The 26,023-nt window shown below is 42.4% G+C and overlaps 1 long non-coding RNA gene across 1 annotated transcript; it reads left to right on the top strand.

Annotated features, from left to right (window-relative positions):
• Positions 1 to 1,559: 1,559 nt before the first annotated feature.
• On the top strand, positions 1,560 to 25,064 carry LOC118009365. The gene is made up of 3 exons (XR_004678904.1): positions 1,560 to 2,061; positions 4,471 to 4,572; positions 24,962 to 25,064. It is a non-coding gene; the product is annotated as an uncharacterized LOC118009365 (long non-coding RNA).
• Positions 25,065 to 26,023: the final 959 nt, after the last annotated feature.

Below are 26,023 nucleotides of genomic sequence, written 5' to 3'. Positions count from 1 at the left end.
GGGATAGCTTGTAAGTAATGCTGCTTTAAAATACACGGAGGAGGGACGCCTGGGGGGCTCAGTCGATAAGCATCTGCCTTCGGCTCAGGTCACGATCCCAGGCTCCTGGGATCGAGTCCCGCATCAGGCTCCCTGCTCGGCGGGAAGCCTGCTTCCCCCTCTGCCTGTGCTCCCCCTGCTTGTGTGCGTTCCTCTCTCTCTCTGACAAATAAATAAAATCTTTAGAAAAATAAATAAATAAAATACACAGAGGGTATGTCCGCAAAGGAAGAAGCTTTTCACAGTCAAAACCAACTGGCTGGGGACAACAACTCATCACCCCCGTGGGCTTTCTCTTTGATCTTTCACGCTAGGATTCCTCAGTTCAGAGCTTGTTCTGACCAAGGAGGTCTGCGATTTGATTACTAAGAACCTGCTCTTCATTGGATTAATGTTTTATGAAACTTAGCTCTCACTGGGGCCTTCAGTTTGTATCCTTGTTCAACACATTTATCATATGCCCAAAATATGAAAACATCTTCTCTGAAAGTTTACTGAGGTTTTTTTAGTGTTTAGCATATCAAGAATAGGGGTTCTAAACTGTGCTGGAGGTTAAGCCACATGTCACTTTGGGTATTTGTATTAATATTTTCCTTGGTCATGTTCCCTGTCTTAAATAGCATCTATAGGGACCAACAACTTTTTCCTGATCGGTGAGGTCATGAGGACATGTCCTAATACTTGGATAAATGCTTTGAGCCCCTTGAATATCAGCCTAAAGAGAAATGTGACAACCTTAGTAGAAGTGTCTAATCTGGCACCTACCATATCGTAGTAACTTACTGGCAAGTTTCTTCATCACAGGCCAAAAAAAAAAAAACCCCAAAAAACCCCCAAAAAACAAACCGGGGGGGGGACATCATTAATGCCGATAACATGTTAGAGTAATAGAATAATTGGACTGCCAATATTTTAATTGCTTTTTACCTATTAAATTTTGAAAGTGGGCAAATAATCCTCTCTTGCATCTTTCCTTTTCTGGAGAATGTTTCTGTCTCTGTCTCTCTCTCTCTGGTTTACTTTCCGAAAAACAATCTAGCTGTTGAGTTCTGATTAGAGGTGAGGCAAGCTTCAATATTCAGGGCTGAGATATTAGAGCAAAAGATAATGCTTAAAACCATACTTTTAACCTTCAATTTCAGTGCTGTCCAGAACAACTATAAAACTGGGGGAAGGTGAGTAATAGAGTTGACAGCTCTACTCTAAAATGGACCTTATTAGTGAAATATAAATTATAACCAGGCATTTCCTATCAGCACCCCGCACAGTTAATGATAAGCAGTCAATGAGATTTATATACCCTTAGCATTTTTATAATGAGTCTGTTGCTTTGATGACAGTTTACTGTCAAACATTATGCTTAGAAATTTATAGCATTTGATTCAAATGAATAGACAGTTTAGCTTCATTGCAATCTGTTCTGATTTTCCCTTTTCATAAGGCTCACACTTTCGCTTTTCTCTCTCTCTCTCTTTTTTTCATCCCCAGACTAAGCTGTTAAACACTTACACTGGAAATGAAGTTTTGAAGTGGGTACACATTGACCAGGAGAAAGTGTGCGTTAACTCGAGGTGAAAGGGTTCAATGAATTCCAAGAACAGGCATGAGGAGTCTAAAAAGACGTCGTGTTATGCTGAAGTATTAAGAATTTGCAGATGCACCGGGATGGTGGCTGTAGGGAAGTGGTGAAATGTACTCAAAAGAGATTGGGTGGGGAGGAGGGTCTTTAACTCTGTGAGGGGGCGCCCATGCACATTAGCCTCCAGGAGATAACAGCTTGTTCCCTCTTGGAAAGAGACACACATTGGTTCCCAGGACTGCCCACCGCTCTGAGGACAAGTGCCCACTAAAGACTGCGGACAGACTGACTGCAGCTGGAGAGGGTCACCAAGACGATTCAGAGGGCACCCTACAGAGTTCCACTGCCCTTGCAGGGTCATTTTGCTGCATAGTTCAAGCCGACACAGCTGTTGGATCTGATGGCTGCTTCCGCACGCCAGACACTGTCACTTCGGGTAACAGGTGCCTGATTTTCAGGAAATAGAACTGCTGTTCAGAAAATGTGGTCTTTCAGGTAGACAGGCTTTGAACCCAGGTGTTTTTCCAAGGTGGTAGTATTAGAAGAGTATTTATGCAGCATTTAAAAAATAGCTCCAATGGGTTAAAGCCATTCTGCTCTCTTACATCCTACGCTCTGTGTTCTGTTTCAGACCCTTTTTGCCCACTTCACGTTCCCAAGCACCTCTGGCTCGGAGGGTTGAGCTGGAAATAGCCACCTGCATCTGAGGTTCAGGATGGCTGCTCCCTGCTCCCCACCTGCTCGTGTCCTAACCCCATCTCCGTCTCGACTCAGAAAGCTTGGCCCTAAAATTTCCTTTGGACTCAGTATCGGATGATCCTCCTGTTTTTTTTTTTTTTTTAAAGATTTTATTTATTTATTTGAGACAGAGAGAATGAGAAAGAGAGAGCACATGAGAGGGGGGAGGTCAGAGGGAGAAGCAGACTCCCCGCCGAGCAGGGAGCCCCATGTGGGACTCGATCCAGGGACTCCAGGATCATGACCTGAGCCGAAGGCAGTCGCTCAACCAACTGAGCCACCCAGGCGCCCGGATGATCCTCCTGTTTTTTGAGTCTCGTCTTTTCTGAAAGAACCCAGAGTTGGCTTGTCCCTCTGGCCCTTCGTCGACCATGCTCCTTCTGGTCAGAATCCCTTTTGGATTTGGAGCCCAGCCCGTGTCACTGACCATTCAGTGGTAATCAACCCCAGGGCCCCAGCAGGGGCCTGGATGTTCAGACACGTGCCACTTTAAGAGTGATTTCAATTGGGGCACTAATGTCGTTATCTGTTTGAGCTCGACTCTGTGCCAGGCTCTGTGCTAGGTATTTGCACATATTTTGTTTTAGTCCTTGCTATAGCCTTGTGAGGTAATCTTATTACCCTTATTTCACAAATAAGGGAACTGAGACTCCAAGATGTGTCAGAGGCTCACAGATTCAAATCCAACGCCCAGGATTCTTTTGGGGGTGTTACAACCGTAAGTGAGAGGTGGTATAGTTCGGAAAAATAAGGAACACTGATTTCTCATCCCACCATCCATCTTGCTGTCTTGTTTTGAGGTCTCAACTGATAAATGTGTCTTTCTTTTTCACGAGGACACCATTTCATGTGATCATTCTTGCCTCCCAGCTGATTGATGACAAGTGTTAAGTTTAAATAATGCCATGGGTAGGAAAGAGAGGGGAAGGAAGCTTTGGAGTTCTCTGTGGCCTGAGTCGGGCAAGGCAGCAGACCAGATACCAGGGCTGAGAGGGTCATCCTTAGCTAGTAAGTTGCTGGGTTGGGCATGTTCCCAGGCGAAGTCCCAGTGGGGCTTGTATTGGGAAAAAAGACACTGACAATGGTGGGCTCCAGCCTGCACTTGAATTAGAGCCCCACGGTGAAAGCCAGCATCAGGAGCAGTGGTTGTCAGGGAGAATCATGAAAGCAAGTGAGTGCCATGGTGACAACTTGGGGGAGACATTAAAGGGTCTTAAAAGGGTCATGGACAGAAGGCAACATTTCTCCAGCGTGCCCCCGAGGTCACGGAGCTGAAGGCACACGGCCCCAGTGACTGTGCAGGATGCTGAGTGGAGGGCTTGGGGCCAGCAAATGAGAGGCACATATTCTGCTGTCGGGAGCTCAGACACAGGCGAGATGTGTGATCAAGTGGTTATTGCTCAGAGTGGGCTAGAAAATCCTTTCTAGCCGAGGACCAATATTCCTTTAATATAGCACAGTATGTGCATGGGGCTGTCTGCCAGTCCTTGGGGCTTTTAAAATACAATATTACCAAAGTCACTGACATTTTATTCATAGAAGGTGAAAAATAATGCATTGGTTATCAAATGCCTTTTCATAAACATCATATTCATGTATTTCATATCGCCTTTCTCCAAGGTTTAAAAAAAAAAACAACTTGTCCTTAGAAGCCCAGCGAAGGCACGTGGAATGGTTCTAAATGAAGATATTAATATTCACATTATAGCTAAACCTCGCTAATTTGCACTAATGACTGGGAAACCTATTGCAAATTACCAAATTAGTGAGTAAGCCAGCAACCAGGATTTCAAAAAGCCCAAAGACAGCACCAGAAAATGAACCCTTTTCCATAATTTCATCAATGCAATTGAATTTTAACTACCGACAGTAATTTGTAGTCTCTATTTTGTCTATCTTGCAAATCTATGTGCATTTTAAAGAGTAGTGGTGGGGCCATTAAAATAAAATTTGTTTTTACATAGGGTTATCGTTAAGATATATACGTAAAAGGAACCAAATCAAAACCCTTGGGGGAAAAAAAAGAAACTGAAGATTTGTCTAAAGGGTTTTTACTTTTTATAATTTTTTTCAGTTGTTATACCAGATGTAACTGGTTTCATTTCCTCTTCTAGGTATGAACCAGAATATGCAAAAGCTTAATGAAATATTGCACGAAAGACTCATAAGCATCAGTGAAATATCTCAACTGACCAGGCACCTTATTTGTGAAAGAGGTAATTTTCCAAAGGACAGTTACATGAAAATGGGAATTGGCAGAAGTGGGAGGAGGACCAGAGTCCCAGTTAGCAGGGACCGCAGCAGATCTACATGCTGTGATGGTGGAGGGGACCTGACGGGGCGCGCCGGGGACCGCTGTGGTCTACCTGTTAATATGCTCTAGGTTTTTTCATGTTCTTAATAAACATTCACTTTCTTTTCCAAAAATTTTTTATTGAAGTGTAGTTGACACACCATGTTATATTAGTGCAAGTGAATGACATAGTGATTCCACAACTCTATACCTGATGCCGTGCTCACCACAAGTGTAGCTCCCATCTGTCACCACAGTGCCATTGACTATATTCCCGATGCTCTGCCCTTCATCTCCGTGACTTATTCATCTCATAACTGGAAGCCTTATCTCCCACCCCCTTCACTCATCCCCTAGCCCTGTCCCATCAGATTGTTCTCTGTATTTATGGGTTTATATCTGCTTTTTATTTCCGTGTTTGTTTATTCATTTGTAAGAACCATTCACTTTCATACCTAGTTTTGTATTTTCAATTTTGTATCCTTTTTCTTAGTTGTGTAAGTGTCTGCCCTCCCAAAACCTGAATCTTCCCTGGACTTGTTCTAAGGATAGTTAGGGGAGTGAGAAGAGAATGGGCTCAGGGTAGCATCTGAGAGTGTAGATATTTAAAGAGGAAGAATACTCTAGACCATGGAGAAGGAATGAGCTCTGGGCTCAGGAAGTTCAGAGATGCAGAGACCTGTCCTTGCCCTCTCTCTCCCTCTCCCCTAGACAGGGTTCCTCTTTATCATCTCAGAGGCAAGAGGGTCTTCACCTTTCCCATCCCTCACGGAAGATCAGAGCTTCCATTTGCCTGGGTTGGGTGGGGGCTGGGCAGAGAATGGGAGTCTATTGAATCGGATCTCAACTTGTGCAGGTTATGTAATCAGTACTCAGAACCACCTGTAACTTAGAGTTTTTAAAACATAACCCCTATTTTGTTCCTCTCCATCGTCTTGTGGCTCTGCTAGCGTTTAAGCTTTTTTTTTTTTTTTTTGTTATTATCTAATTTAGAAAGTTAAGCTGGGAAGTACAAACCAGGTGCAATTGGTCAACGGCAACTAGATCTGGAATTGCTTAGGCTTGGCTAATTCCATGAAACCCTGAGAGCAACATGGTGGACATTGGGAAATGCTGGATCTGGAGGATGTAGGCTAGAATCGGCTGTGCTTCCCCACACATACTCTGGACCTGAGTGGTATAGATTTAGAGAGCTCTCTCTTTCCTTATTAAACAGGGACTATAAAGTAGGAGACTGTCTCAGATTAAGTCAGACTGAGGACAAAGAGACTAGAAAAAATCTACCAGCTAAAACCACCCTTTACCCCTTTGCCCTTAAAATTACTTACCACATTGCAATGAGAGCCCCTGAATTTCAGACAGCCCTGGACAAGAAGGAAATGTATATCTCACGTGGGGATCGGGGATGGGATTTATGATGGATGAATTACTCGTGTTTGTGGCAAATTTTGACTTTACCTACACCTTAAAATGCACTGTGCTTGACAATCTTATTGGGGCTCTATATTATTTGGAGAAATAAGGAATATGAATAATGTTTTTCAAGGGAAATTGGCTGGGTTTTGTGTGTATGTGTGTGTGTGTTAAAATCTTTGAAATAGAAAAGGAAATAAGGCTTTTATTCCCCCTCATGATTATTTAAGTGGAATTGTAGGAGTTTGTTATTTATTTATTTTAAAGCTTCAAGTATTTTGGAGTGTTCAGTTTGCCAGCAGCGCTGTATTCTTTCCTCCCCTACTTTTACTGCTTTGATAACTTTCTGGGGCTGTTTCCCTGGAGACGGTGATGGTAATGGTCATAACAGGTACACTTAGTCTCCATCACTCTTACAAGGATGCAGTTGGTGTGAGTGAGTAAAAACTTCTTGTAATGAAATCCCATTCCAATTACTACAGGGTAGAACTTAAAGCATCCGCAGAATACATTGGGAACACTTCAGCATCTTCTTGTCTTTTTTTCTACCCGGCTCAGATACTATTACTTCTTAAGCCTTCGTCTGGAGGAATCCATCAATGTTCTTTTTCAAACTCTCTAAAAACACTCTCCAAAGAGGATAGGTAATTTTCTTTTATCTGAATGCTTGTGGAATTTTAGTTCAAGTTTTATTGTATTTTTAAGAGCCCTTGAGATGTCCATATAAATAATTGAGTTGAGTTTAAACACACATGCAACAATGCATGCATAATCTTAAAATATTCTGTTGGAAGGATAATCAGAGTGATCATTCCTTTGTTCCGGAGAGAGGCTGCCCAAGGTCTTCTCAACACTTCCAAAGGTCTGAAAATTCAATGCTCTTAGCTAGTTATATGGCATTTTCACAGAAGATGTTGGGAGAGTTTACAATACACATTCACAAATAGACATGATGCGTTTTCTTATGGAGTGCCAGTTTTGGGAATCTGTGCCGACGATGACAATTTAATCCCACTGATGCCTTGACGCTGTTAGGATGGTAAAAGAGGCCTTTTTCTCTTTGTTGATTTATAATGTCCTTCCATGAAGCAGTGCTCAGGCAGAACAGTCACATATTCAAGGAGAGGAGGGGCTAGTGGATGTTTCCAAAAATGTTTGCTGAGACTCTGCGATTGCAGTTAGCTGTTTCATTATACTCTGTATCCATGCTCAGGAATGTTTGAGTCTGACACCCCCTTCTCCTGTCTCTTCCGTTTTTTTCTTCCCATCTCCAGATGTGTTTTTAAAAAGAAGGCGAGAGTAGTCTCATTGCAATTCTCTCTCACTGAAAGACTTTATTCTGCTTCTGTTTTCAACTTCTCCTCTTAACAGCTTTCCTAGAAAGCAATGAATGAAAATTCTTAAATACGAATAACAGAAGGATAATTCACTCGTAGTTACCATCTTCTTGATTATCAAATTTCCAAACTGAAAATAATTCTAATAAGGAGAAATTTTAACTAAGATAATGAAAATTGTTTTCTCTTTTTTGTTTTCACACTGTTAACTAAGATTAATTCTCTTGTCTAGCGACATCATGCTGTAGAATTCTGGCATATACGTTATGGTTAACAGAAATTCATCTTTGTTTGCTTATATGGATGTCATCTGCTTACAGGCTAATATCCCCACATAAAATCTGAAGAAACAGTTAGGGCCATTTAAACTCAATCCATTCATGAATCAAAACACTGTTTTAAGTGCCTGCCATAAAGAGGATAGGGTGCTATCATTTTTAAGGACACAGAGATAGGTTAAGCGTTGGCCTGCTTTTAAGCAGTTTACAACTAACGTAATTATTAAAGACACATAATCACATGACTAGTAAGAGAATGTCAAGTCTGACAGTATGAACTCTCGGAGGATGGTGAGCTCACCATGGGCGGCTGCATTCGAGAAGACTTCCCGAGTTGTGTGGGATAAATGAGGTCTAAATAAGCTCTGGTACCTACTAGTGAGGGAGAAGCACGTGCAGGTGTGTAAGAGATATATATGGGGGAGCAGGGAGAGGGAGCACCCTGCAGGTGGAGCTATTGGTACAATTAAGAATGCGTCAGCAGAACATGGCCGAGTGTCGGGATTGAGCGGAAGGATGGCCTACAGGTCAGTCAACCTGGAGGAATGGGGAGTGAACAGAGGAGAGGCAGACCAGACAGCAGGCAGTGCTAAAATGCTGGATCAACTCACTTAACTGTTACTCAAACTAGGGTTTTCAGCTGTGACTTCAGCCAGTCAGGGTACATAGATTCCCATCCAAGTGGGAATTAACCCTGTTGTCTCAGTAATTGATTCAAGTTTTAGTATCAAAGACTGGATGACGGAACAGCTAGCTAATGGTCTTTATTCTGTTCACCGTGCTTTTGGCCAGAGCAAATAAACATGTACTTTCTGTTCAAAGTGTGTCTACATACCAGTCAACATTGATGGTTCTTGGTGGGACCTCCTTTTATAGGGGGAGCATGTGGCCTTACACGTGAGTTCATAGATACACACTTGCACATAAACAGGTTCATTTATATACATGTATGTGTATTTTGGACAGAGAATTTACATAGCGGTCGCTGAAAATTCTTGTGTAGGGTAAACAGCCCTTGCCTCACCATATCCAGAGGGAGAATTTTCTTTGATACGTATCTGCTCCTGTTATTTTCAGGCATTTAATGATGATGGGAATGAATGGACTATCCATGTTGTAGTCTGTTCATTTCTTACAAAGGCGCGTGGTCTTTGATCACGGCTCTAGGCTATAATCTATAATTAACCTACATTCAGAGATGGCCTATGAATACCATGAAGGTTATTTGTTTTTTTCCAGGCAAACTCTGTTCTATGAGCAGGTAACCCTGAACATCCCCAACCTGTCTAAGGCCAAACCTAAGATCACATGTTAAAATGGTGCTGCGGTAATTGTTTTAAAAGGATTCTTAATTTATAGGTAGAACAACTGCATGTAATCTTGCCTTTTGGAATGTACCACTGAATCAAATTATTTAAAGACATTTGGTGAGTTACTGAACATTTCATAACAAATCATCTGTTCGAGGAAGTAATTCACTGTGGGACATACTGATGACAGGTTTGGATTTTAGAAAACGGTAATTTTTAGTCTCAGCTCCGTTGTCTTGATGACCTTTGCTAGACTGTACTAGTATTTTACTTATTCTTCCCTCTTCGTTGCTTTCCAACATCCCAGAGAATAATTCATATCCTCGCTCACCTTTGCTAATGATTTCCCCAAAGGTTTTCCTTCATCAATATCAGGGAAAACTCACCTATTTTCATCATCTTTTAAAAAGTAATTAGCTGCAAATAATTGTTCCGTCCTCACACCTCTCTAACTGAATTGATTTTTTCTTTTATTTGAAGGTGGATCTGTTAATTATGGCCACGTTAGAATGCTATCAACCTTCTATTTTCCTGTTTCCTAACTCCCTGCTTTTCTGTGAATGCTCTGGATTACGCTAGGCTTGTAGACTTTAATGCCGTGTGAACATTTCCCTGGTTTTATTATACATTCTATTCCAAAGCAGAAGAATGGATTTTTCTATCCAGCTTTATTAGATTCGATTTTGGAATATTTTATTTAATGGGTTATTCTCATGGCAGTCCCTATGCAACATTAATATGGGAAATGTTGTGCTTCTTGATTAAAAATATCCCCACGGGCTATATTTTTCCCCAGAATTTTTTTTAAAATTACCTTTTGGCCGCGTAAAAGTAAAAAATTACCTTTTCACTGTGCAGGAGTTGGTCACTCTAACAATCTCGAGACACTCCAACACAATAATTGGAGGAGGGCCATGACAAAGGATAAAGGAAAAATAAGCAGACTATGCTTGTATAGTTCCTGTTTCTAATGCTCGGATGGGATTTTGTCTACGTGCTCTACTTAGGAGCTACCCTGGAAAATTATTCAGAAGCTTTGGCTGTCACAGGTGCCAAGAGGTTAGTTATGCCTTTGCTTGCTAGTCTCCATTAGTCACTGATTTGCTTCTGGGCACCATTCGAGGGATTAATTTTTATCCACAAATCCCCGTGAGGTTGGGTCCTGGTTATCTTGGCAATAGTATTTCTGCTCACTCTAAAGGCAACTAAGATTCACAAGGGAGACTCCTTGATAGAATTATATATGATGAGAAGCCAGTGCTCCGTGCTTAAATAGGTAACCTTAATGTTGTGTGACTAGAATTTGGCAGTAAACAGGTATCTTATGTTCTGCCAAGGTTTTACTATCAGATACACTCTCCTGTTACCTATTTAATGAGACAAGTTCTTCCCCCCCCCCTTTTGCTGTATTGGAGCATTGCTTAGATTTATGTCTGATTCAAGAACAGCTGTTCCCAGTTGCCTCCCGGTACTTAAAGTCTGAACTATGTCTGGTGTTAGCAATTTGAAAAAGCCTTTGTAACTCGGATACTGATCTTATATGATGCCGGTGGCTTGGTAAATACATAAGCAAACAGAAATGAAAATAGTACACAGTTCATTAGTGGGATGTTGAAAGCTTGGAATACGCTCTGAATTTGAAACCGATTCAGCCATAAAACCACTCTTTCTTGGCAAAGGTAATCTCTCTCTGCTTCAATCGCCTGAGTTAGAATATAGGGATTATACAACTTTCTAAACCTTGGCTCCTGTGGAGGACAATAAAGCTTACTCACTGGAAGTGAGGTTGCAAATAGAAAGTGCTCCAGAATGTGAAAGGAAATAATACTAATTAAAACCATAAATACAGGAGGGGATCTGTTCCTTCGTGATCTAAAAAATCTCCTCAATAATAAAAATGCAACTGAATTTGACCTTTTAGTGTTTCGGTCATCTGGTTAAATGTGGTGATCTTTTCATTGTCCTGGCAACTTTTAAGAAATTGAAACAAAACATGGCCATAACAAACAATGCTGGAGAAAGACAATTTGGCAAACCGTGTGCATTGTCCGGGAGTTTGCAGGCCACTGGCTCTGACCTTGTTACCTTCGGAAAAAAATCTCAGGGAAGTAATGAAAGAAGAAAAGAGAAATAACGATAAGGCTGACCTATAGCTTTTAATCTAAAATATGATTATTTTCCACCTAATGGGGTCCTTGGAGAAGGTCACCACCACTGAGCCTCCTGTGCCTGCCAGAAACTTGGGGCGCCCCAGGATGTCCATATGAGTTCGTTTGTTAATGTGCTAAGTGTTTATTGAGGAGTTACTACAACCAGGGCAGGTGGTGTGCTGGGTAAATAAGATGGGCATGGTTCCTGCTCTCACGAATTCTTCATGAAGAGACAAACAAAAGATAGGCAATAAAAAATAAAGAATGATAAATTGCTCTAAGGCCTGGGAAAGGCACACATGAGGTGCTGAGGTTGATAATCGAAGGGCCTTCTACCTCCCCTGGATGGTCCAGGAAGTCTGCTCTGCAGAGGGGACATTCAGGCTGAGCCTCAAAAAACAAGGAGGAGCCCTCCATGTGGAAGTTGCTGGAACAGCATGTGGAAAACCCTGAGCCTGGAGCACAGAGAGATCCTGCGGTTGGAGTGTGGAGGGTGAGGAGAAGCCCCAGGAGCCAGTCATGTTAAGAATTCTGGATTTCATCCCATCAGCACTGGGAAGACTGAAGAATTCAAAGTCGAGGACACACAGGATCTGATTCAGCTTTCAAATCTTGCTGCTGCGTGGAGGATGGATGGAGGGTCCTGCGTCCTAAAGAGTTCATGAATGTGCTCATTTTCTCCTCTTCACTGCCACCACTAAGTCCTGGCCACCGTGTCCTTTCTCTTCACTGTCGGCAATCGCTTCTTGACTGTCTCTTCATATCCGTACTTCCTCCATGTAATGCAGCCGACACACTGTGGCTAGAGTGATCTTTGCACAATGCAAACTTGGTGTTCTTCCACTCCTGCGTAGAAACCTGCAGTGCTGCCCATTGCTTGTAGGATAAAGTCAACATCCTTTACTCTGTGAAGCCTGCACTGGCTTGGCCCTTTTCTGCCTCCCCAGCTTCAGCTGCCGGCTCTCCTGCCCCTCTAGACTCCAGTCACAGAGGCTTCTGCCCATTTCCTCAACATGCTCCTCCTCCCTGCCTCAGTGCTTTTACACGTTCTTTTTTCCTGTCACCCTCAACATCTAGCCCCCCACTTTCACAACCCCCACGTCTCACAGCACAGTGGTTCTCAAACTTTCTAAAATGGGAAAATGATACATATCTCTCTAGGGACATCATGAGGATCACAGAGGTCAATTCGTGGAAATGAGGAATAAAAAAACGTTTCTTAAAGTCTGTATCTCCTTCCTCTCTTGCCATCAGGACGTCTAGAGTTGGGATTTTGCAGTCAGGCAGTGAGTAGCATTCAACCATATAATCTTGGAAACCTCAGCTCAAAGCAGAGAAATAATTGCTTGCAAGGCATGGGAGGTGGGCCTGAGACTCAGAAGGCTAGTTAGACCTCTCACTATCACCATCTCTCTGCATGATGGAACAGGCTGAATCAGCACACTTCCCTCCCAGTGCTGGCGGATCCAAAGAGGTACTTAATGCAGTCTCCTATGGTACTCAGGAGTGTTTGTTATTATTTCATCATCGTTACATTTTTCTTTTTCTGATATGCTGCTCATTCAAAGAATTCAAATGACCGTAAATAGTGGACTTCAACCGAATCAGTGGAGGAGAAAAAGGAGAGATGGGGGCTTCTCCAGAAGGACATATAAGCCGCTGGGACTGAGGTCAGGCCTAGGCATCTGGTCTGTGGGTAATGTGTGGAGCCCAGAACTCTGGGCCAGAATCTGGTGCCTGGACTCCCGTGGGCTGTGCCTGTCTGGCTGTAGGTGAGTGCTCTTGTCTTGGAGGGCGGTACACGTTCAGTGGTCATCGCCTTTCTCATCTCCGTGACTCTGCACATTTTTGTATTTGATAGCACCTATTTCTCCTCCAGAGTAAGCCCAGTCGTCACCAGTTTCAGAAGGCCTCCCACACAGTCTGGGTAACTGATGCCCCGTGTGCTTCCCATGGCAGCCTGGTCTTCCTTCCATTGGGAGACTGAGTATTATAGGTCGAAACTCTGGAGAGTCAGTATGTTTAGGACCACTCTCTTTGCACACATTTCAAGGAGGCACTCCCATGACACCGTAGTGGACTTCAACACACTTAAATATTCTGCCAAGTCCTTAACAGTTATGACCGTACACTCTTAATTGTGCAGGGCATTTTTGTAGCTATCGACAGAGAACCTACTTATAGGACCTTCTTGACAATTCCTCTTCCCTAGACACCCTTAACTTATGCAACATATACTGATTAACTATGTATTACAGACAAGGACAAGCAAGGGGACACTAGCAAAAAAGGAGCCCAAAATAACATACCTGGGGATGTAACTGAAGCATTAACTTCCAGGTATTTACCTAGCAGAGTAGAGCACTCTTCTCAGGCCCATGACTTGAGAAGGAAGCTTGTCTTACAAAATACACAAAGTGCCCTCTGTTTGGAACGAGGCAGTTATTTGGCATGCTAATTTTTCATATTCCTTTTGAAGACTTAGGATCTCATTCCAGAAGACTGCCCACTGACAACTTAGGAAATAGAACACAGATGCTGAAGGCAGAGGATAAGGATATAGTATAAATTTTCTTCTTGCCAACTATGTTTTGAGTCAACTAGCCTTGGAGGCTGAGATGTCTCCAACCCATCAATGTCTGGTCCCAGGCAGCCATTCTTTCTTTGGCCAGACCTGTTGGCACTTCAACATATGCATGCAACTCAGCACAGACTGTCTTCTGCATAAATTTGATATTTTGAAGATCAAATTTCATGTGCTCAGAAAATGAACTTGGAGGAATTCACACCTAAACTTGCCTGGTAGATGTAGCTTTCAAATTTTTCTGAATGATGAGTCCAAGTCCCACCTCCAAAGAATAATCAGACATAAGAAAGGATATAAATTTCTTTTTGAGGCTGTGAACTTCTAGATCATTGGCAAAGGTCCATTAACTTAGTTTTCTGCTCTCGGAAACCCGAGAACCACCAATCTGGCCCAGAGACTCCCCACTTGTATGGTACTTGCCTCCCTCTTCAATTGATAAGATCCTTAGGTCAGGGTCTGTGTCATTTTTTAATATCCCCTAAAACACTTAAACACACTGAAGCTCGACCACAGATAATTTGAAGTAAGTGAAGGAATTGTTATAGAGATATAAAACCTTAGATGGGAAATATGAACCACACTTTGGAGCAGAAATTTGACTTGGAGATATTTTAATGTACAAGGAAGGAAAAAACTACTGAACTCATTTATATACCTAATGAATAATGTGCACAAAGACAGTATATATTCCATTCCTTTGGGCCTTTGTCCCATTGCTAATTTTTTTTCTTATTTTTAGCTCATTTTTTATTACTAGGTAATGTTTTGAAATGGATATCACTGCTACTTCTTAGCATCATCCTGTATGCGATATCCTCTTAGGGTCTTTTTAGAAAATAAAAACACTGTATTTTTATTATCAACTGAAATGTACATTTAAAGTTTTGGAAGATAATGGAATGGAGCAACTGCATCCAATTTACAACTGGTTGGAAGATTCTCTCTTTCTATCCATCTGTCTTTTACATGCATATGCACATACTCTGTGGACACACATAAAGGATCAAGGACACTGTCAAGCTCCATTATTTCCATGTCATCTTAAGCCATTCCATAAGGTAATGAATAATGATAAAAGATGATCTCCTAGCAGAATGCATTTATAGATTGTACAGACATTTAGAAACTTGTCGATGGAATCTAGAGTTGAATCTGGAAGAGACAAAGGGCACAAGCACTACAAAAGAGAGAAAGACCAGATGGCCTTGTTTACATGTTAAAAGTGATAGAAAAATCTTGAGTGTGGAAAGTGGATACAAATATGGAACTCTCCTCAAACACCTGTGAAGGGTGGCTCTCAACTTCCTTGCGGATCAGTTGTGAAATTATCCTAATGATCTTTGGTCCAGTTTTTAAGGAGTACCACTTATTGTTAAGATTTTACTATATCTCCTGTGGGGGCAAAACAGGGATTTACAAGAAATAAAAATTCATTACAGATCATTTTCAGTGGCCGTGAATGTTGAATCTAGATGACTGTGGTGAAGAAAAGCACATGACGGAGGGGACCTGGGGATGAAAAGGCTAGACAGTTACATTTAAATGTAATAACACACACAACAAGCGAAGAGTTGACATTAAAGAACAGAGAGATACTTCGAATAGGTTGTAGGTCAAGGATAATATTGCATAAATTATTACACAAAAATAATGCACAAGCAGAGGGTTTTCATTTTGATATAATTTTCTAGGGTGTAGATTGGCAATGAAGTGAGGCTTCGCAAGATCCGGAACGTCCATTACATACATTGTTGACAAGAAAAGAATGTTACTGGGGCGCCTGGGTGGCTCAGTCAGTGAAGAGTCTGCCTTCAGCTCAGGTCATGATCCCAGGGTCCTGGGATCGAGCCCCATGTCAGGCTTCCTGCTTAGCTGGGAGTCTGCTTGTCCCTCTGCTCCTGCCCCTCCCCCTGCTTCTGCCCCTGCCCCTCTCCCTGCTCTTTCTCTCTCACATAAATAATATCTGAAAAGAAAAGAAAAGAATGTTATTACATTTTGTCTCTGCAATTTTGATGAGACTGTGTGTCAAAATGGTTGTGCAAAAATAGCTTTCTCTGCCTTCCTGGATAAAACCACTGCATAAGAATCAGCTGTATCAAATGGTCAGTGGCAGGACTTCCTGCTGTGAACATTATGGCCAAGCTCACTTTACACGCCATTTCTGGGCTCCTAGACCTGATCCCTGGTTACCGGCATCTCCCACACAGCCCTGGCCGAGTGAGAATCTACCTCTGTTACATAGTTGTTCATTGATTAATGTGTAAGTAGGAGACCCCAAGGAGCAAATTGATATTCGTGATTCTTCTCCAAATATAAGATTTTCTGCCGTGATTCATTTATTTACCTTGTTACTGGTGATTTGAGTTTTTCTCTTCATAGAATATTGAACATTATGTAAAACTATCACCCCAGTAATAGAAATAGGTAGCCTCTGTGGAGAGGTAAGATATAGAACAAAAGACGATCACATTGATTTTACCTTGCCTCCTGAGATTGTCAAGGAACCTGCCCTTCCTTGGCTGGTTTGCCATCTTTCTGCATGCTTGGATTTAGTAGTCACTCACACTGTTGAGGAATATTCTGGTTCTCCGTTTTCTGGGCATGGAGCAGGATTGTACTTTCCCATTCTCCCTTTGAAGATAAACTTTGCCCTGTGACTTGCTTTTGCTAATGAGATGTGAACAGAAGTGATGTGCAGGGTTTCCCTTTATCTCCTATGGAAGCACATGGTCGTGGTGGAGATGCTGTCTCCGCTTGCGTGGGTGCCTGGTTGAATACATGGGGCAGAGCCCCCACTGTTACCTTGCATCACTGTTAGTATGAGCGAGGAGCAAACTTCGTCGTGTTAAACCACCGAGGTTTGTGAACGCAGCCCATCCTGTCTGGTGTATTGGAAAAGAGCAAAGTCATTCAGTCCACAAATGCATATGTGAATCTATATTCTTCCTTTAAATACCAGGAGTTCCAAATTAGTATTGGTTTTCTTTTCTCTTCATGAGGGTCCTGAAAACAGAAAGACAAAAATTTGTTAGATTTCTGAATTTTTACTTCTGGTAAATCATTACTGCTTCATTAAACATCATGTAAAGCTGTGAAGTACTAATTATTTGTTAAAGTTTTAAAGTTATAATTATGGCAATAACTATGACTAAATCACTAATAAGGATTGGGATTGTACTGCAAGCGGTTCAATTGGTAAACTTTGTGAGCAGGTGACAAAGGACGATTAAAAAGAAATCTAGGACTGTCGCACCAGAAAGTGTGATATATCTTGTTTTGACAAGTGCAGTTTAGCTTTAATTGTACGTGATAATAATCTATAAAGGGAGTGGAAATGTACTGGGATTCATTTTGGAAAGGTGATCCAAAACACCTCAAGACTGCACACTGTTCTTAAGTCTGCTGAGAAATGAGGTGTGACATTGCCAAGTTTCCATGTGAAAATGATTATGTTTGTAGATTGAGAGAGAATGAACCTAAATTATTCTATTGTATATTCTGGTTGACTGACACACAGATTTGCCTAATCGAGGATGTGTACTGCCAATAATTGAGTGTCTTCTATTTTTCGATTTTCAGAAAACTACTTGATAATTCAAGTTTTTTTCCAGCAAGAATCACTCATATGCCCTGTGTTCATTTATATTCTTCTGTTATGGTTTGGTTGTAATCCAGGGTTTTCTGACTGATTAGCTATGCATGGCTTGTTTCAAACCAGTGCAAACTCAAGCATTCTCCTGGTCTTCTGGTTTCTTTTTCATGTGCAATGTTATGTGGTTTCCTAACTTCTCCCGGAAATGTGGTTGTTAGTGCATAAAAAAACTTTAGTCGAGCCTTAAAAAATGGAAATACCACCTCAAAGCAAGTCTATCCTCGTATGCCAGAGAAATTATCTCTCTCTCTTATCTGGCCCAGGAAAAAAAGAAAAATGCAAAATAAGAAACTGAAAAATGAATTATCCATTAACTATTTGATATCAAAACCCTCCTAAATGTCTTGAGGCATCATTACTTAATCTTAGATTTTTTTTGCTGCCACAAATGCCTACACACACACACACACACACACACACCATATATATATGTATAGCCAACACAAATAGGCTTAATTATTATTACAATAACGTTAAAATTTGCATATAAATTATATATTAGAAAGGATACCCCCAGAAAGTGATTGTATATAGTTTTTTGTTGTTGTTTTTAACCTTTCCTTCTATTCTATTACTTTAAATTCAGGCGATACGATCTCTCTTTAAACTTCTCCCAGGATTACTTTGCATTACTCCTTATTTGTTCCTTGAAAAGCTTCTGCAGATGAAAGGTTATTTACTATAGCCCTTGTACTCACTAAAACTTAATAGGAAAAATACTTATAAGCAGCGCAGTAGTATCTGTCAGAAAAGCAATAATTTGGTTTCAAAAACCTGTCTGATCCTTTTTCTTTTCCTTAGGCTCTGCCAACTGATACAAAATTGCATACCAGTGACTCAAATGGGCAAAAAGCAAACGCCTATAGGAAGCCCTAACTCAGAGGTTCTGTTTTCTCTTTTTCCGTACGGATGTTTCTAAGAGCGGGGAGTCACATGCCATCAGTGGGCGCTGGAGCCCGACAGCATTTCAGCAATTCTGGAAGGTGGCTATGTGAATTGAATGGCTCTCAGGTCATTCCCATTACAGCCTTGAGGTGAAGAGCTAGCGCTGTTTCTCCTTCTTCCCTTGAAAATCATTGCCCTGATGATGGAGACAATGTTTCAGTAGGACCTGTTGAGAAAGAATGAGATAACCCCTAACTTCTCTTTGCACTGAACTATTTTAGGTGCATATTGTGAAGTTACTAAGGGTTCCAAATAGCTTATTCTTTTTAGCCGTCTTTGTTGTCAAGGGTATGCACTAAAATTCTGGATCACAAGTAAGATTGTCAGGAAGGGACCTTTTACCCTGTTAATCTTAAATAAGTAGGCCCCATCCTCTTGCTAGATAGAACTGCATTCAGAGGAAATGAGGGCATAAATGGCACCCTCAAGGATCCTGACAAGTCTTTGGTAGTTCTTCATGGTTTCTGGGTACTCTTTGTACTCAGCCTGTGTGGCTTAAGCATTACTCACTTGGGTCCCTTTGGCTTCTGGGTTTACTAAGGCAGCAACTAAATCTGTGCATGAGACTTTTCTAGTTTTTTTCTTAATTTTTGAATTATTTGTGGCTCCCTTGTCCAATACCTCTTATCCCCACCCCCCATTCCCAAGGCATTTATGGCCCTCAATATAATATGGCTCTATATAGGATCTCGACCTTTTCAGCCTCAGTGACTCCTAGCTTCCTGATCTGTACATTGCCTTCTAAAATGTTTTCTGAAAGTTTTGCCCACCCCCACCCTGACTCCAGGCCTTGTCCACACTCCTCCCCTTGTTGGGAATGTGCTTCTAATTTTCACTGAACCTCTGAGAATCAGTACATCCCGAGAAGCTTCCCAGTTCAGTGAATGGCATCACCATCTACCATATTGCCTGGGACCAAAGCATAGGGGGTGTTCTTGATTCCTTCTTACCCCTCCCTCTCCACCATCTATCCTTCAGCAACTCCTGTCACTTCTATTACCAAATACATTCCCTATTCTAAGGACCTCTAGCCATCTCCCCAAGGACTATTGTCATCCAAGCCACCGCCTGTCTTGGATGGCCAAAGCAGACCCCCAACTGGTCTCCCTATGTCCACATGTGACCCACACAAAACATTCTCTACTCAGTAGCCAACGTGATCTTTTATTTATTTATTTATTTATTTATTTTTTAAAGATTTTATTTATTTGAAAGAGAGTGCACATGCACACACAAGGGGAGGAGGGGTAGGGCAGAGGGAAAGAGAGAAACAGACTCCCCACTGAGCAGGGAGCCCAGTGCGGGGCTCGATCCCAGCACCCTGAGGTCACGACCTGAGCCAGAGGCAGAGGCTTCACCGACTGAGCCACCCAGGCGCCCCTAACATCTTTTAAAAGTATAGAGCAGACCATATCACCCCCTGAGAAACCCCACAGTGGTCTCCAATGGCTGTAGTTATCTGGTCTCTGGTACCTCCTCAGCTTCATCGCCTACTTCTCTTTCCTTGTTCATTATATTCCTGCGTCACAGGCCTTCTTTCTGTTCCTTGAATAACAAACACATTCTCCTCTGGGACTTGACATTTGTTGTTCTGTCCGCAGGGAATCCGCTTACCCGCAGATCTCTGCTGCTTAAAATTCAAGTCTAAGTTTGAATGCCACCTCCTTAGAGAGGGTGTCCTCAGTCACCATACATAAAATAACCCCACACCCCAGTGACTCTATGTCCTATTAGGCTATTTTGTTTACACTGAAATTCTTATTATAATCATTTTCTTATTAAGCTGCCCCCCCACATCAAAATGGATATTTGTTTTCTTCTTAACCACTCACTGGATACCCAGTGCCTCAGTCAAGGCCAGCCCAAAAATATTGTCCGTCTGAGGGAAGAAGTCCGAAACTCCGCTTCCTTCAAGAATGCCCATTAGCTCCTCCTACGGCACCTCCCCTGCCTACAGTTATGTACTTGTTTCGCTGTTAGAGTCGAAGCTTTCCCAGGCCCCGAGCTAGGTTCAAATGGTTATCCTCCAGAGCGCCTTAGTATATATTTACTGAATTCAATTATACTCCTAAAGGAAATCTAGTAACAAATTTCAGTAGCAGGCTGGAGTATCAGAGAGAAATAGAAACAATTAGCCACAGCCTCAAACCCTTACCACAGAGGCTGTTCATTTTCAGGTATTCATTCTCAGGTAGGATTTATTTCCAGATTTCCCCTATTCAAGAGTTCTGTCTGCAGAACCTGCCATCGGTCTATTGGTTCAAAAGCAAAGGAAGCAGAACTGGCAAATGGATGAACAAAGCAAAAGGCTCATGTCCTCAAAAGTTTAATCAGTGCCTACTGTGTGGCATGATTTCCTGACAATATACAGGCAAAGTCATGGAGCGGAGGTGTTAGGAAGAAAGCTATCAGTCTTTAAGCAGAGGGGAAAAGGAACAAGCAGAGGAAAGGAATGATAAAAAGGAGATTGATGTTCAAAAATCAACTTTCAAGCCAGACCAAGGAGAATATAGAAAAACTTTCTAAATCTCTACAGTGGTATTGATTACTGTGCTCTCCATAGCAGGTAAAGAAAAGACACTCTCAACCCTCTGTAATGTGTAAATTGCTTTTAGTCGCTCTCCCCAGGAAAGCAAGACGTGTCAGCTTGCAAGTTGTTAGGCTGCCAATCCTATTGTCAGGCAACCAGGACATTTGAATTCAGAAGTGCTGAAATTCCATTTGGGGGTTTTCTGCCACAAATCCCTAACATAGACAGAGACCTCTAGCTAGAAAATGAGTAAGCCTCGCACATCAAATCTCTTTTCGAATGTATTTTAAACAGCTCCGCTCAAAGAGTCCTGGCAACAAGTTACAGATGGAGGGGTACTCCACCAGGCCGGGGACAGGTGAGAGGGAGGGTGGGCGGTTCTTGCAGGAAGAACAATAGCTACCCACTGTCACCACAGGGCCTTTGTTCTTTCCCTTTTATTCATTCAACAAATCTTCCTGGCAAGGCAGTGCATCACAGTGCTGTGGGATTTAGGCTTGGCAGCAGCAGGTTTGCTTTAAATCCTGTTGCGCTGGTTAGTCTTATGTGTCGACCTGACGAGGCCAAGTTATTCAATCACACTTGAATCTAGGTGTTGCTGTGAAGGTACTTTGGATTTCGTAGGTTTGACATCTACGAAAGGCAGTCGGTGGCCTTTACATAAAGGAGATTATCCTTGATAATCTGGGTGGGCCTCATCTAATCAATGAAAGGTCTTAAGAGCAAAACTGAGGTTTCCCTGAGAGAGAAGAAATTCCACCAGTGGCCTGTAGCATCGACTCTCGCCTGAGAGTTTCCAGCCTGCTCTTGGCCTGCCCTGAAGCTTTTAGACTTGCCCAGCCAGACCTTGACAGTTGCATAAGCCAGTTCCTAGAAATTTCTTCCTACCCCACTCCCTCTCTCATATGTATAGTATTAGTAGAATTTATAGTAGAATGTGTATATATACACACACACACTAGTAGGCTTATAGGTATATATATATATATATATATACACACACACACACCTAGTGACTGAGCTGACCTTGGGAAAGGTCCTTATCATTTTTGTGCCTCAGTTTCTTTATCTATAGAATAAGGGTAGCAAGAGCATCCATCTCACGGGCTTCTGGTGAGGATTAAATGAGTTAATAAATGTAGGTCCTGAGACTAGGGATTGGCACATAGTAAGTCCTCTTTTTAATTATTAAGCATCTATTGTTTGCCTAAAAAAGCTGCTGGGGAGAAATAAGAGTAAAAAAGATGAAATGCTTGACATTAAGAAGCATGCGTTCCTCAGAGGTTTACAAGGCATAATCACAAGTAAATGCAGTCAGAATGTAACCATAGTACACACTTATAATTAGGGAAAGGTTGGCTTGTAATGCTAATACTCCTCCTAATGAGGATGGATAATATTTATCTACTGTATGCTAAGTATGGCATAATTTCGTTTGCTTGTTTTTTTCATTCTTCCTTTGTTCATCTATTATTTCACTTAACAAACATTCACTGGGCTCCTGTTATATATTAGGTATAGTTCTAGATGCTAAGGATATAGTGGAAAATCAGACAGATTTTCTTCCTTGTAATATATATTCTAGCAGGGACTACAAATCAGACAGATTTGCCTCCTTGTAATATATATTCTAGCAGGGACTACAAAAAATACATATGTGAAAAAAAATATGTCATATAATTCCAAGTATGGGTAAGTTCTATGAAGAAGGACAAACTATGGTAAGAATGGGGAGGGCAGGTCTGGTGACACTTAAGCTGAGACCTGAAGCAGCAGCTTTGCACATATCTGGGGGAAGGTGACTTGACGTAAGAAAGCAGCAAGTGTGAGGTGCCTGTGTGGCTCACTTGGTTAAGCATCTCACTCTTGATTTCAGCTCAGGTCGTGATCTCAGGGTCATGAGATTGAGCCCCGCGTCTGGCTCCATGCTCAGCAGGGAGTCTGCTTGAGATCCTCTCCCTCTGCCTCTGCATCTCCCCCCACCCTCTCTCTCTCAAATAAATAAATCTTAAAAACAAACAAACAAACAAACAAACAAACAAACAAACCCAGCAAGTATGAAGGCCCTTAGATTGAGAATAATCTTGACATACTGGAGGAAAATAAAGAAGCCCACCGTGGCTGTGTTCGAATGAGCAGTGGGAAGTCAGTAAAGAAATGAGGTGGGGAAGGGCAGAGGAGCCCAGACCTTACAGAGCCTGTAGGCCATGACGAGGAGTTTTATTTTACCTGAAGTGTGATGGGAAGACGTTGATGCATTGTACGTAGGAGATGCAGATGTTTATCGTAGATGCCGGGGAGAAGTCTGAGCTCTGCTGGTGGGGAGTGGAGAAGAGAGTGAACGCAGCAAGTGTAGAGTAGCTCCTGGAGTAGAACAGGTGAGGGGTGACGCTGGCGGCCATGCCGGGGACGGGCACGGAGGACATGAGACGTGGGTGACAGAACGGATTTGGAGGAGAGAGATGTGGGATAAAGCCTGAAGTTAAGACGCACATGGTGCGTTGACATCTCTGAGCTTCACAGGCTTCAAAGGCCTAAGCATGAGTTCCCCGGCTGTTTCCAGATATGCTCCCCACCCAGCCTCAAAGCCTCCCCACCTGGGACTTCCTGCCTCGGTGGGAACAGCTGCACTCCACCCCGTCCTATCTAACAGGTTTCGCTTACCCGCCAGGCTGTGAAATTATTCAAACAAGCCAATCACATCCTCCCACTGGGAACGAAGCCTGTCCCCCCACTCCTGCGCCTGCTGCCAGGGCTTTCTGGCTGTTCATTCTGTTCCTGAGCGCGCCCTCTTGTGTCCCTGCATGGCATGCGCTGCCTGTCTACTCCGGGCTGTGCCGAACCTGTGGCCGGGGAGCTGCTGGTCCCATCTGTCCAGGGGTGGGTGCGGTGTGTTGGGCCATCTCTTACTTTCTCAGGCAGGGGATCCCTCCCTCAACAATGGAGTGAATAGGAGGCGATCGCAACAAGTGCCGTCACAGACAGAACGGCCCAGCCACAACCCAGGGCACCCCGTCAGCTTTCATACGCGGCTCTTGGCTCATTCCCTGGCGCCTCAGGTGGCCAGAAGGTCCGCGCCGTGACTGATTGGGTGGAGACAGAAACTGAAAGCTGCAACTTCATGGCCGCAGCTAGAAATTCAAAATACCCTAAAGGAGTTTGTGCAGAGAGAGAGAGAGAGAGAAGAGTGAGCAGGAGGCCTGCACTGCAGGGAAAGGTAGGGCTGTAGCAGAAGATGGTTTCTATCCCCCAAGGTCTGGGTTGCAGGCATAGCCATTTTCTGCTGCCTCCGGCTCTGTCCGGGCAGAAAAGCTAATTCTCAGAGTTACAGAACAAAAAAAAAAATACAGAAGACATTTATGACAACCTTGGGCACAGCAGAGGGGTTAATTCCAACCTGACCTAAGCCCAGGGTCCTTGAGCCATACAACCATTGCCACTGGGGAGGGCCCTACTCTCCGCACAGAGAAAGGGACTGAGGGGGTCCATCTGCTGCTTGCATTCCCATCAGCTCCTTCAAACGGGCGGCGCGGGCGTGGGCTGGGGAAAGCTGTGCTGCCCAGTCGCGGGCTCAGATGGGGATGGGAGCCCCTTTAGGAAGGTGGCAAGTTGGCATTTTTTTTTATGGTTTTAAACATACAACTGGAATTATATATAAATGTATACATGAGTTTATATATATATACTTGTACTTATATATTCATATATCTATAAGTATATATTATATATATATACTTTTTATGGTTTTACATTTTTTCCACTTCTTAAAGAAACATTATGTATATATATGACTGGAATTATATATAAATGTATACGTGAGTTTATATATATATATATACACACATACTGATACTTATATATCTATGTTATATATATATACTTCTACTTAAATATATGCCTTTATATATTTATATATTATATATATTTATATTTATATATATTTATTTATATATATATATATATATCACTGTAACTTTCATGCTGTGGTTCCATGCACTTAGTCCAATACCCAATATTATTGAAATTACTAACTCCATCCTATCAGTAATCAGTAAATATTTATGATTACACATTAGGTTAATATGTTCCGCTTGGTGCCTATTTCAACAGCCTCCGAGCTGCCGTTCACCTTCAACTATGAAGGATCACATACACCTTTACCAGGCTACCTGTAGAGTGTTCCAGGAGCTTTGCACAGTCTCGGCAGGGAAGCTCTTAGCTGCATCCCCCTTTCTCAGGAGCACAGGTATGGCAGTGCATTGAAATTCTTCTCTGGAGACATTCATTTGACACACTCATTAAGGATCTACAAACACAAAATAGCTTACGAAAAGGGAACGGGCAACTGTCCCACACAGTGTAATGCCTTGTCACCTTGGCTAAATTTTTGGAAAATTATTTGGTAAATCAAGAGATGTTCCATTCCTGAGACTATCAAAACACAGCTATTAACCTTTTTAGCACCCAAATATGAATACAAGTCCAACATCTTTTAGTCATTTTGGGGCTCTGAAGGCAACATACCGCCTTTAAAATTTAAAATTTTACTTAACCCATTTATGCCGTTGCTCACAAATCACCCCAACTTGGATGCGCCCCCCTCCAACAAAAGGCTGTAGAATCTGTCCAAATTGAAATCAACAAGAATTCCTGTAATGTTCTTAGAGTGTCTTTCGTTGCGGAGGCTTTAGCAACTCCTCTCGTAGAGTCTCTGGGTTGCTTGTGATGGCCATAAATTGCCCTTCCTTGGCCCTGTGTCATACATCATCAGAGTGGAAACTGCAGGCCACTTACTGGGCTTTCTTGGGAATAGAGGCTCTAACAGACCCTGAATCTATGACCCTCCATATCGTTATGTCTACATTCATGAAAGCAACACCGCATAAACTTAGCACAACTACCGAGGCCACCTTGATGCAGGATGGAGCCAAAAATGGGCCCTCTGGCATATTCTACCTGGAGGAGGCAGGGGCCTCCCCTGTCCTCAGTCCCTTGCCATATGCTAGGGTGCTAGAGGAGGATACCAGTTTCTCAGACTCCTTGCCTATCAGGGAAGCCCCTTGAGATTAAAGGAATTAATAGAAATGACGTTTTATGGGCTTGATAAATGAAATCACCACCATCATGTGTGATGGAGCTCAGTGGAATGTTGCTGTTTTCCATCCCTTAACC

This window comes from Mirounga leonina, unplaced genomic scaffold, assembly GCF_011800145.1.
Source record: "Mirounga leonina isolate KUSES-001 unplaced genomic scaffold, KU_Mleo_1.0 Mir_127, whole genome shotgun sequence".
Lineage (NCBI taxonomy): Eukaryota > Metazoa > Chordata > Mammalia > Carnivora > Phocidae > Mirounga > Mirounga leonina.
Note: the sequence above shows the minus strand (reverse complement) of the source record. Positions and strands in the feature narration are given on the sequence as shown.